We start from the raw sequence: 11,667 nt of genomic DNA on the forward strand, positions 1-11,667 counted from the left end.
CCCCTCCCCACCCTGGTGCAGATGGCAGAGAAGGACCCCTCCACACAGGTGCACCTGCTTCCTTCAGAAGTGGGTCCAGCACGTGGCTAATAGGCTGAGGATGGGGCAGAGGCCCGGGCAGGGGGGCTCAGGGAATCAGCCTGGGAGCAGGCCCCAGTCCCATTGGCTGAAAAGTGGGTCATTTTCCTTTTGAAAAATAGTGAGAAAATGGAGAAGTAGGTCGGGCTCTCATCCCCTCAGCCCCAGGCCCCATCCCCGACTTGCAGGGTAGGGAGAGGAGAGATCTGCACATGCCAGAGCCCCATCTCCCCCAGGAGGCTGCCCGGGGAGGCCCCCAGCACAGGAGGCCAAGGTCATCAGCATTACTCAGGACTCCCAAGGACATGCGCGCTCTGAGGCCGGGGCTGGAGCTCAAGCCCCACCCTGCCCTGGGGGCCCTGGGGTGAAAGCAGCTAGGACCGGACCACTGGCAGGGTGGGGGCTCCAGCACGCAGGACCCCGAGGAGCCTCCTCCCATCCTCCTGTCTGTCGTGATACCTCCTCTCCTCTCTTCTCCCTTTCCTCTTCGTCCACGTGGGCAGAGTCGTTGCCATGACACCGCGGGCAGGTGGGCGGCTCTGGCGGCAGCTCCGGCCCAACCCCCAAGCTCCGAGCCCAGGTGGGAGGGGAGCGGCGGCAGCGCCCCCGCCCCTGGTCCAGATGGAGAGGAGACCGGCAGAAGGCCCCCAGACACCTAAAACCTGCGAGGAGCTCTAGCCCTGGCCTCTGGGGCAATGAGGCAACGCCGGCGCAAGCCTGGAGGTCTGGGGGAGGAACCCTCAAAGAGGATTTAAGGCCTCCACCGCCCCCACCCCAGGTCGGGGAGCCGCGCCGGGCGGGGCTGACCCACCACTCCCATTTCTTCCCTTTCTCAGCCGGCCCTCCTCCCAGCTTTCCCCGCGCCTCAAGTCTCTGTCCCTTCCCGCTAGCCGCCTATTGGCCCCGCCTGAGGTCTAACCTCAGTCCCTCACTGTGCTACGCGAGCGCGAGTCCCCATGTCTCTTGGGAGAGAGGATAACGGCCAAAGTTGAGACTCTAAGAGATATTCCTCCCCTACCCCCAAACCCCTGGCCTGTGCTCTGGAAATCGTCTCCCTTTTCCGCGGGTACCCCCACACACCTGAATTCACATCACAGCCGGGGCGGGGGGGCACTCACTCCTGAGCCCATACTTGGCCAAGGCACCCACCCCACCAGGAGTGAGGGCCCCTAATGGAGCAGGGAGAGGAAGAGAGGAGGGAAAATGCTGTCTGAACAGGCTGCCCTTCCTCCCTCCACATCCCGCCTCAGAAAGTGTGGACCACGCCTGAGCTCAAGGGCTCTGAGCACTCCTCTGGGGGTCCGCATGCCTCTGTCCCAGTGTACCTAAGTCTTCCTAAGACCCCTCCCACTGTTCAGGACGTTGTTCCCTAAGGCAGGAGCCCTGTATCACTGACCAAATGGAACCAGAGGGACCCCTACACGGCAGCCCTCTGCCGCCTGGCTGGTAGGGGTGGGCATAGGTGTGGTGGTGGTGCCAAGATCCAAAAGGATGGGAGAGTGGTCAGCCAAGGTTAGCTGGAGGCTGTCCAGCTTGCCCTGGGGTGTTCCTGACATACACACTGCACACACATAAAGACATTTTTACTTTCTTCCTTAGCCTTCTCCAGCTAAGACAACAGATCTGGCTAAAAATCATACGTGTGCACACGTGTGTGTGAGAGCGCTCACGTTCCATCTCCTTTTCTCCACCTCCAGTGTTTGACATCAAAGCGGCCCTCCTCCCGAGTTCTCACCAAAGCTATGTCAGAGGGTTCCTCACTGGTCTCCCTGCCCCGCATCTTGGTCCAAACCCACCTGTTCTCCTCGTGGGCTGCTAGCCTCATCTCCCTAAAAAGTGTTGATTCGACAAATACGTATTGAGTATGAGCGGAGCCACGCACTCCTCTGGACACAGGAGTAGAGCAGTGAACACGACGGACAAAGCCCCATTCTGAAGAAGTTCATTTTCTAGTACAGAACATGTATTAGACTGTAGAGGACGTATATTCCTTACATACATCCCTGAGCACCACAGCATCTGATCAGCCTTGGGCTCGACTCAAATATATTTAGTAATGGAGTGGGGTGAGGGGACAGAAAGACAAGGGGATATCTAAGACCATGGGTGAGGCCTCTCCAAAAAAAAAAAAAAAAAAAAAGTGACTTTTGAGCAAAGATGAATAAAGTGAGAGAGCAAATCATATGGCTACCTGGGGGAAGAACATTTCAAGCTGAGGCAAAAATGAGTACAATGGCCTTGGGGGGGGGGGGACTGTGCTTACCATCTTTCTGGAACCAAAAGGAAGCCCTTGTAGGGGCTGCACCTGAGATCAGGGAGGTCACTGGAGGCTACTTCACACACAGTACTTCTGTTCCTCACGCCCCACTAAACATTCTGGATTTCCCTCTGAGATGAAAAGCCATTGGAAAGGCATGACTTCATCGTACTCAGGCTGCTTTTGCAGGGGAGAATCTGTGGAGGAGGGGCCGACAACGGTGGGAGTAGGGAGACCAGTTGGGCCATTTCCTGTCACTGAAACACCTTTTCCTGCAGTTGTCCACCCGGGGGACTCCTGTTCCAAATTCAAGCTGTGGCTCAAAGGCCTCCTTTCCCATGGATCCTTTTCCAAACCCCTCCTTTCCAGGCTCCAGAACTGACCAACCTCTCTATAGGTCCCCGGCACCCCCCAGTGAACACTTATGTCCTCCTACTTTCCTTAACACTCTCTTAATTGGTTGTAGGTCTTTTACCCTCTCTAGATTATAAGTTACCTGAGGTCGAGGACCATCCCCAGTGGCCAGCACACAATGTAGCAGATCACAGGCATAAAATAAACACTGGCTGAATGAATGGAGGCATTGGGTGAGGTACAGGTGGTAGAAAAGGGACAATTTGCAGACTGTTAACATGTGAGTGGGTGAGTGAGGTCACAGGTGTGCGCTCACCAGTTGCCATCAGGCCAACATTAGCATATACCTACGTATTTCAGCACACTCCCTTCATATGTATATGTTTGTTAGCCTGCATGACCTGTAGACAAGCCCTCTGTTGATATATACATTCCTATGGATTCGTTCATGCGTGTACATGTTAGAAAGTGCATTCATGTCAAGATAAACATATTAAAGCCTAGACAAATACCATTCATTGTACATATGTATCAACACATGCCCTGCCAGGTGTGAGACTCATACGCACATTTAGGCCTCTCTAATATTCCTGCTCCCTTCACCCATGAAGCTCCCCCTTGTTCTGCTTGATTCTTAAAGTGTTTGTCATCATGTTAACGTTTAAGTTCCCAGACCCTCTCCCCACATACGCTCCTCAGTACCATGGCATCTGATCAGCCTTGGGTTGGGTTCCCTCACTGCACTGTCCTCAAGGCCTGGATGGGTTTCTCCTCAACAAATCCCCATCACATGGATGGCAGTGAGGAACCGCTGGGTCCCTGTGACATGAGAATTTGAGACACCTCAGGAGACTGCTTTCTGGAGAAGAGCCACAGGCATCAGAGTGGATCAAATTCAAGTGTGTGGGAAAACAGCTTTTGGACAGCTCCAATATTCAGCCCAAATCGCTCACTCTCTCTCTCTCATTCTTTCTCTCTGCCACATTAATTCACATGACCTAGCTTATGGAGATATATTCACATGCTATTAATTCATGGGTGCACATATGTGTCCCCACAGATATGATCACATGTAAACACTCACCTATATGCATTGTTGGGTGAGCACCCCAACACACACATGCGCGCGCGCACACACACACACACACACACACACAGGTTTAATTAAGCCATTGCCTCCAAAGTCCCATAAATACATGGACGCACACATAAAGTTATATGTATACACATGACCACCTTCTACACAAAATCATAAATGTGTCTGAACACATTCACACAGCTTACTCATGCATATGTGTGTACATATGCACAGTCACGGACCCACTCATGGGCAGCAATACACATGCATCTGCACCAGAATAGCAGAGCTATCCAGCTCCTCCCCTGGTTCCTATCCTGCGCACAAAGCCAGGAGTCCATATTCTTTCCAAGCGGCATCGCAAGTTTGCACTTTCTCTTTTTCTTGCCAGGCTCCCACTTCTCCATTTGGAAAGTTGTTCCTACTATCAATAGGATATGCCCCACTCCTGGACACACCCCATTCCCACCCACTCTCAGGGAAAAAAAAAAAAAAGTCATTCTAAAAATGGGCTGTTATCCCCTTGTCCCACGCCTGTAGTAACCAATATTTCCTCAGACAACCTGGGGCATCTGCAGCAACGAAACAGGTGCACCTTGGAATAAGTGCACTTCTTCTCCACCCAAGAGGCAACCCCCACCCCCACCCCCCACAAATATTTGCAAGTCTTTAATCCAACAAGGAGAAATCAAAAGAAAATATCAAGACCAGAGTTTTTCCTCCCAGTACCTCTGGGTATAGTCCACTGCTCCCAGGCTCCAAAACAGTTACTGGGGCACAGGAGGGAACAGTCAGAAAATTATCTCTGGGCCCTAAAACCTCCTGGGATGCCTCTCTTCTTCCCTAGAGGACAACTTCATGAGGTCCAGTGTACCCCTTCTATCCCAGTCCAAAGACCCTGTCAAAGAGAGGCCAGACCATAAGGCTTAAAAATGTAAAGGTGATGACCTTGGCTCAAGATAACAAAAGAAGCAAGGTTTAAAAGACAGAAGCTGGGCAGGGAGCAGAGAGGGGAACTGAAGGCAACTCCCAGCAGGAAAGTGGCGGCTGGAACATTGGATCATGAAGAGCAGGACTCTCCAAGGGGCCAGGGACAGGGGGGTGGACATCCAGTATTCCATGTGGGGGTGGAGGGGTGACTGCTTCAGGCAGTAGCAGCTCCAAAGTAAAGTCTTATCAAAGCTGTTATATAACCAAAGGAGCTTAGTGGAGCACAAACACCTCCCCTCCCCAAACAGGCACCCACACCCACACCCACCACCTCCCAGCACCCACAGCATAGGAAAACTCAGCTCCTCCCCAGCAGCTAGAGGAGAGAAGAATCGTCTTCATGAGTTACATCAAAAACAAGATGGGTGATGGGCTCCTTATTAACTAGAAGGAAACATCTGGGAAAGAATGAAGTGGCTTGGTTTGGGGTCCCCAGATACTTCCCCCTTTCCTTGAACTCCCTGCCACACCCAATTTTTGCCCAGCATCATCTGGAAATCCTCTCTGCTCTACACTCAAGAAGGAACCCATTTGAATATTTGATTGTGCTCTTGGGATGGGAGGTGAAGCTGCCATCAACCCTTCCTGCCTGTTGTTCCCCACAGTCTCATCTGCATATCCTGACATTTGGCTCTCATCCCCCTGAGATGACAAGGGAAGGGCCTGAGAGAAATAACTCCTTGCTCTATTCCTTTCAGAGTTACAAAGACAAAGCACAAGAATCCAGAAAATTAAGATGATATTAGGTTAGTGAGGAAAAGATTTCCAAAGAAGTTGAAGATTGAAACCTAGACCCCATCCCCTAATTTGCAAGGTTTTTTTTTTTCTTCCCCAGATCTTCCTCTTTTCCCATTGCCCTGTCTCCACTAGCCTCCTCCTTCTCTGCTCCATGGCATTGAACAACCCCACCCACTCCTTGAATCCTTTGCTTGAAAATCTTCCTCCCCAACAAAAGTCTCTCCCAAATGCTGCTCTGAGCTGTGGCTTGGGTGGGCAGAGAATGAGACAGGCTTGCAGAATATTTCACTGTCCCTTGTCCTCAACTCCAAAGTATGCTGGGCAGAGGGCAGAGGGGTGCCACAAAGTCAATCAAATTGTCCTGAACTCCTGAGCCCTATCTACCCGAGGCCTAAATAGCAAAACCTAAACTCTCCTAATCCAGAACTGCCTTGAGCCTGAACTTGTGGGACCCAGTAGGAGAAAAGCTGGTGGCCGTACTCCTAAGCTTGTTGCACTAAAAACTATCCAGGAGAAGAGAGCTTACAGCCACATTCCTACCCCCACACTAACAGAAAGCTGATTGGGGGAAGGGGGGGGGACTGAAACAGGAAAAGAGTTTTGTTTGTTTGTTTGTTTGTTTGTTTTCAAATACCACTAATAACTAACTGTGAGGCCTAAAGCCAGAAGGAGGATCCCAAAATCTATCTTTCCATCCAGGGACTCCGTCCTTGGAAAATGGGTCATCTGGGAGAATTTTTTCTAGTGAGCCCTCAGCACTGCCTAATCACATTTCCATCATCGGGTCCCAATGCAGCTCCATTCAAGACCCAAGACAGTTCGGAAGGAGCAAATCCCTGCAGTGTCCCGTTCAGCACTCGGGACAGCTCCCAGCGCCACTCCTGTCGCCACTGCCCTGGCGGCACTGCCAGAAACCCAGGATGCCAGATTTACCCAACCACACACCGGTGCTCTTCAGAACAGAAGCCCCTCTCCCCTGCCCGTCCCACATTCGCGCCCATCCACCGGAGCACCTGGTGTTGCTCCCTTGCCTGTGTCCAAAGAGAGAAAAGAAACCCAGACACGAGGCTTCCCTGAGGGAGCCTAGAGAGAGGACCCCACCCACCTCCTTTAAGCCCAGAGCCTCTCAACGCCACTCACAGCTGGTCCTAAAAACCACTTTTCCTTCTTAACCAGCACCCCAAAGATAAGAGAAATACTCACGTGGGGGCTCCCAGCCCTGGAGGCAGATGTGGTGGGGGGAGGCAGAGAGAGGTAGCTCCCCACACCCTGATCTGAGCCCCCTTTCTGAAGGAGCCAGCTCCCATCTGGACTGGGGGGAGGAGAGACATGTGGAAGCACTGATTGAGGGGAGGGGAGAAGGGAAAGGGGAGGAGGCAGGAGCGGGGGACTGGAGGGTGGGGGTGTCGGGATGGGGGCAAGGGAATCCTTTTTAATTTCATTCTCTCCCCATGTCTACATCAGCCCTGCAGGCTCAGCTCTTTAATATTTACACATAGAAAGAGGAGAGGATGAGAAAGAACAGAGAGTGGGGGGCGGGAGGGAGAGCAGGGGATACCTGAGCTCAAAGGACACAGAGGCAGGGGCCTTCAGGAGCTAGATGCTTGAGCCCCTCACATCATTCCCAGCCCACTCCCATTCTGAGCTCTTGACTGGAAGGAAGAAGGAACCCTGGTACCATTCTGTCCCTTTGTTAACAAGACACTTTGAAGCTGCCTCAGAAAAAGATCAGATCCCCACCCACATACCTGGACACCCCCACAAACCCAGATTGCTTGGGTGCCTTATGTGCAGATGGTAGAGGCAGTATTCATGCACAAGCATGTTCTGATGCTTGGAAGTATGTTTACATGTGGGTTGCTGTGTAAAAGCACATGAACATGTCAGCTAGCATGTACAGGTCTATACAAGTATGTTCTGGATGTATTCACCATAACAGCCCCTGCAATCATACACAAACTTATGTAATCAAATGTGCAAATCAGCCCCTAAGGGACCTACCCCTCGCTCTCAAGCTGTAACCCAAGGACAAGGCCTTCCACTGCCCCCACACACACCCTTATTTGTCGGCCCCTCCCTCACAGCCTCACTTTTTCTTTCTGTGACATGGGGAGAAGGGCTGGTGGGAGGGCATGCTGCATCTGAGCCCAGGGACTTGACAAGTTATTAGCAACAATGAGCTGGCAGCTCGTTACCATAACGATGGTGCCACTGCCTCACCCCAGCTCAAACCCAGACTCCCCAGACAGCAGGAGGCCCGCTGAGCCAGCAGTCTTCAGACTGGGGGGGGGGGGGGCAGGTGGGTAAAGAAGGAATCAAGACATAATGCTTGTATAGTGGAGGGTACACAGCTGTTCTTCCAACTCCCACTGAGATAACACGTTGAATCCACCAAGTGGGAATAAAATCAGACTAGGGAAAGGTTTCCTGACTGTGGAGATGTATAATACACTAGAAAGAGTCTATAGAAGCCCCTCTAGACAAAAGGTTCTGTTGTCGTTTTCCTCCTTCATCCCCTCCCTCCAAGAACTTCTACTGATCTTAGTGAATTAAGAGGAAAAAAAAACAACCCGATAGAAGACCCCTCTCTGAATTTCAGTGTTCCCATCTGTAAAATGGGGACAATTATCTCATCATTTACCCTAGACTCCTGGAAGTTTGATTAGAAAGGGTTTAAGGGCAATTACAGACCCTTCCAAACCCAGAAAAGCCCCAGAAGTTTCTCCACCCAATGGGAACCCATGAAATAAGGAATTGTCGGTCCAACTAGAGGCAAAATGCATCAGAAACTGGGTGGGATGAAGGAAAATGGAGCTCAGCCAGCTCAAGCCCCAACAAAAGCTGGAGAAAGATGATGTGAGATGCCAGGCAGCAGCTGAAAGCAGGCACTGCCCAGAAGAAAGTCTGGGAGTCTGGCCTTTAGCAGCTCCAACCCCTCACTGGCAGAAATCAAGACAAACCCATGGCTTAGTCAGTGGTGGGTATGGTTATGAATCCCCATCCCTAATAACATCTAGCTCTCTCTTTAAAAAGGGTCCCAGGTTAGAAGATTTAGAGCCTTAGGCTTATTGAGTCTTTGATTCTTCTCCTCAAATCCCCTCTTCTCAGCTCTGATGGGCATGGATGGAGGCGGGGGTGCGGGGTGGGAGTTCCAGGAATGGAAAGTAACATGGAGGGTTGGAAAGTTCCTGGGCTAAGACTAGCCAGGAGCACACAAGTTTGCTGTGTGACCTTGGGCAAGTCCCCTCCCTTCTCTGGGCTTCAGTGTCCTCACTTTATAATGAAAGGATTAGGCCAAGTCAATTATAAGATTCCTCTCCTATATACAAGCTCACTCCTTGGACGTGAGCCCCCTGGCATAAAATGCAGTGGGCACTGCCTGCTAGATCAGTGGGGCAGTGGGGGTGGGGTTGCAGGGTTTTTAATCTGACGCTGTTCATCCTATGTTCATGTTCCTTTTAGAAACACCTGCCACCCTAGCCCTCCCAGCTCCCTTTTTAGACCCTGATTCACTGCCAACTCACGAAGCCTCTCTCCCTTCCCTCCCTCCTCTCTTCTCCCCCTCTCTCCCTTTTAGGCCTTGGCAGCTGGGTGCAGAAGTAGCCCCAGCACTCAGGAAAAGCTGGGTGGAAGTGGGAAATCAGTGCCCCTAGGGTCAGAGAGAACACACCACTCTTTCACCTTGGCTCAGCCCAACTCTGAATCACCCAAAGACCTGGGTTGGAGTCTTTCTGTCTTACTGATGAGCGAGGGTGAAATCATGAGAAACACAACTTCCCTCTTGAGCCTCAACATCCTCATCTGTAAATTGGCGTTATATTAAGTTGAACTACATGAAATTGCTGTTTTGGTAGGTAAAAAAGAAAAACAGTTGAATACTGGCAATTTCATATGCCTTACCCTGTCCTGCTTGCTTCCGAGGCTACTGGGGCGATAAGAAGGAGGTGAGAGTGGAGTATTTTTCAAAAGCCATGGACTGATACAAGGGCATTGTCTTCTTACTATTATTACTTCAAAGAGCTTTAGCCCAGACCCACCTGGAGCCCAGGGACTGAACAAATGACCCAGAACTTGGAAATTTAGGACTTGGAAGTCTGGGAGACAGCCACCTGCTCTGATGACTAACAGCAGGACAGAAGCTTGCACCTGGCCTCCTCAGCTACTGGCACTAAAGGGCCCTTGGTGAACATTACTGGGATGACACAAGTTCCTAGGCCCCAAGAAGCAGCACACACACTCCAGCTCACCCCTGGCCCTACGACCACCAGGGGCCCCAGCAGGCAGGAAGCACAGAGGAATAGCATCACAGAGGGTACCCCTGGAGGTAGGTGAAGGTGAGGATCAAGGCGGGGGGGAGATCAATGCAGATTTTGCCTGAGTTGGGGGTGAGGAGTCCCCGGGGAGGAGGGATGATCTGACTTCAGAAAGTCTGATCTCCCCGTCCCTTGACTCCAGGACCACCACCAGGAATCCCCTGGGGGGAAGGAGGGACAAAGCCTAGGTGTCAGTGATTCAGAGTGAACCCTGCTCAGATACATTCTCACACAGCCAACACACACACACACACAGAGGCCACAGATACCTGGACCCACTCACAGTCACACTGACCCACACACATCCTATTCACACACACACACTCACAGAGACATACACAGGCACATACGGTGACAACACACACACTAATTCACACACATGTCTACAGATACATTCACAGTAACACACTCCATACTCACACTGCATACACCCACTGACACGCACACCCACCCACAATGACACACGCACACACTGCATACACTCACTAGCATACACAATCACCCAGAGACCCACACGGTGACACACTCACACACTCATCACAGGCACAGTGACACGCACTCACACTCACACACCTGCAAAGGAAACTTCTCTCCGGATCTCCCCAGCACTATCACTTCCCCCCACAAACCGGCTGGCTACTCCTCCCAAAACCGAGCCTCCAGCCCCGGCCAAAACTGGGCCGGGGCTGGCCGGCCCCCGCGGCTCTACCCGGGAGAGCCGGTCCGTGCTCCGCGTGGTCCTCCCGCGGGTGCTCGGGGTCAGGCCGGGGGCCGCCAGGCCGGGGCGGGGGCGGGGGCGGCGGAGGAGGCCCAGCCACCCCCACCCTCCCGGGGCCCGGAGCCGAGGCCGCGGGAGCCCGGGGCGTGGGCGGCGCCGGGGCCGCATCCAGGCCGAGGCTGGGGGGCGCTGCAGAGGGCGCCGCGAGCGCGGCCCCGTCCCCACCCCTCCCCGCGGCTTACCTGGCCCGGCTCGGGCTCCGGCCGGGTTACATGGTGCCGGCGGCCCGGGCCGGGGGCGCTGCGGCGGCGGGTGGGCGGCCAGGGACGGGGCCCGGCACTGCGGAGCCCCCAGCGGAGGGGCCGCGCCGGCTGCGGAGCCCCGAGCGAGCGCCGAGCGGCAGCGGGCGCGGGAGCGGGAGGCGGCCAAGCCACGGAGGCTGGATTTCCCGGGGACCAGGAAGGGGAGGCGGGGGGATCCCGCCCGCGCGCTCCGCCCCCGCCCCCGCCCCCGCGCAGGGCTGCCGAGCTCGGAGCCCGGGAGAGGGAGGGGGACCGAGCTCCCTGCCCCCGCACCGGACCCAGTAGGGCCGAGGTCGCAGCCGGCCGACGGCCGCCGGGGTCTCCGAGGAGCGCCCGCCGGGCTGAGCGATAGCGCTGGGGAGGCCCAGCTCCGGGGTGCCAACCAGCTCCCCTCCCCGGGGACCACCAAGTCCGCGTCCGCCGGACTCAGGAACAGGCGCACGGTGTCACGACCACGCACAGCCGGACCTGGGCACAGGGACCCAAGCCCAGCGGCGGGCGGTTGGGGAGACAGTCGCACAGCCTCACAGGCACGGGCTCGCGCCCACCGAGGCACAGTCACACCCTGAATGTCACACACAGCGCCCTATACACATCCCCTTAGGAGACTCTTCGGGTTTTCCCGGTCAGCTACCCGACTTCGGCTCCTGGCCTGGGTTCAAGGAGCCCCCTTTCTCTGCCCCAGCTCCCGCCAGAATGGGTCGCTGTGCCTGGCCTCAGAGCCACAGACAGGAGTCCCCCACCCACAGTCCGCAGAGCCCAGGCATTCCCAGTGTGGAGGGAGAACCCCGCTATACCTGCCGACTTTGCTGGGGCCCCCACCCGTTCCCACTGTGCCC

The 11,667-nt window shown here is 54.2% G+C and overlaps 1 protein-coding gene across 1 annotated transcript in view; it reads right to left on the bottom strand.

The window, feature by feature from the left end:
* DLGAP3 (DLG associated protein 3) overlaps window positions 1–11,336 on the bottom strand; it is a 62,864-nt gene extending 51,528 nt beyond the window's left edge. Inside the window, exon 1 of the mRNA XM_082686825.1 lies at window positions 10,769–11,336. The gene's annotated coding sequence lies outside the window, so the exon portion shown is untranslated. The remainder of the gene's footprint in view (window positions 1–10,768) is intronic.
* Window positions 11,337–11,667: the final 331 nt, after the last annotated feature.

The sequence above is a fragment of the Mustela nivalis genome (genome assembly GCF_964662115.1).
Source record: "Mustela nivalis genome assembly, chromosome: 10".
Lineage (NCBI taxonomy): Eukaryota > Metazoa > Chordata > Mammalia > Carnivora > Mustelidae > Mustela > Mustela nivalis.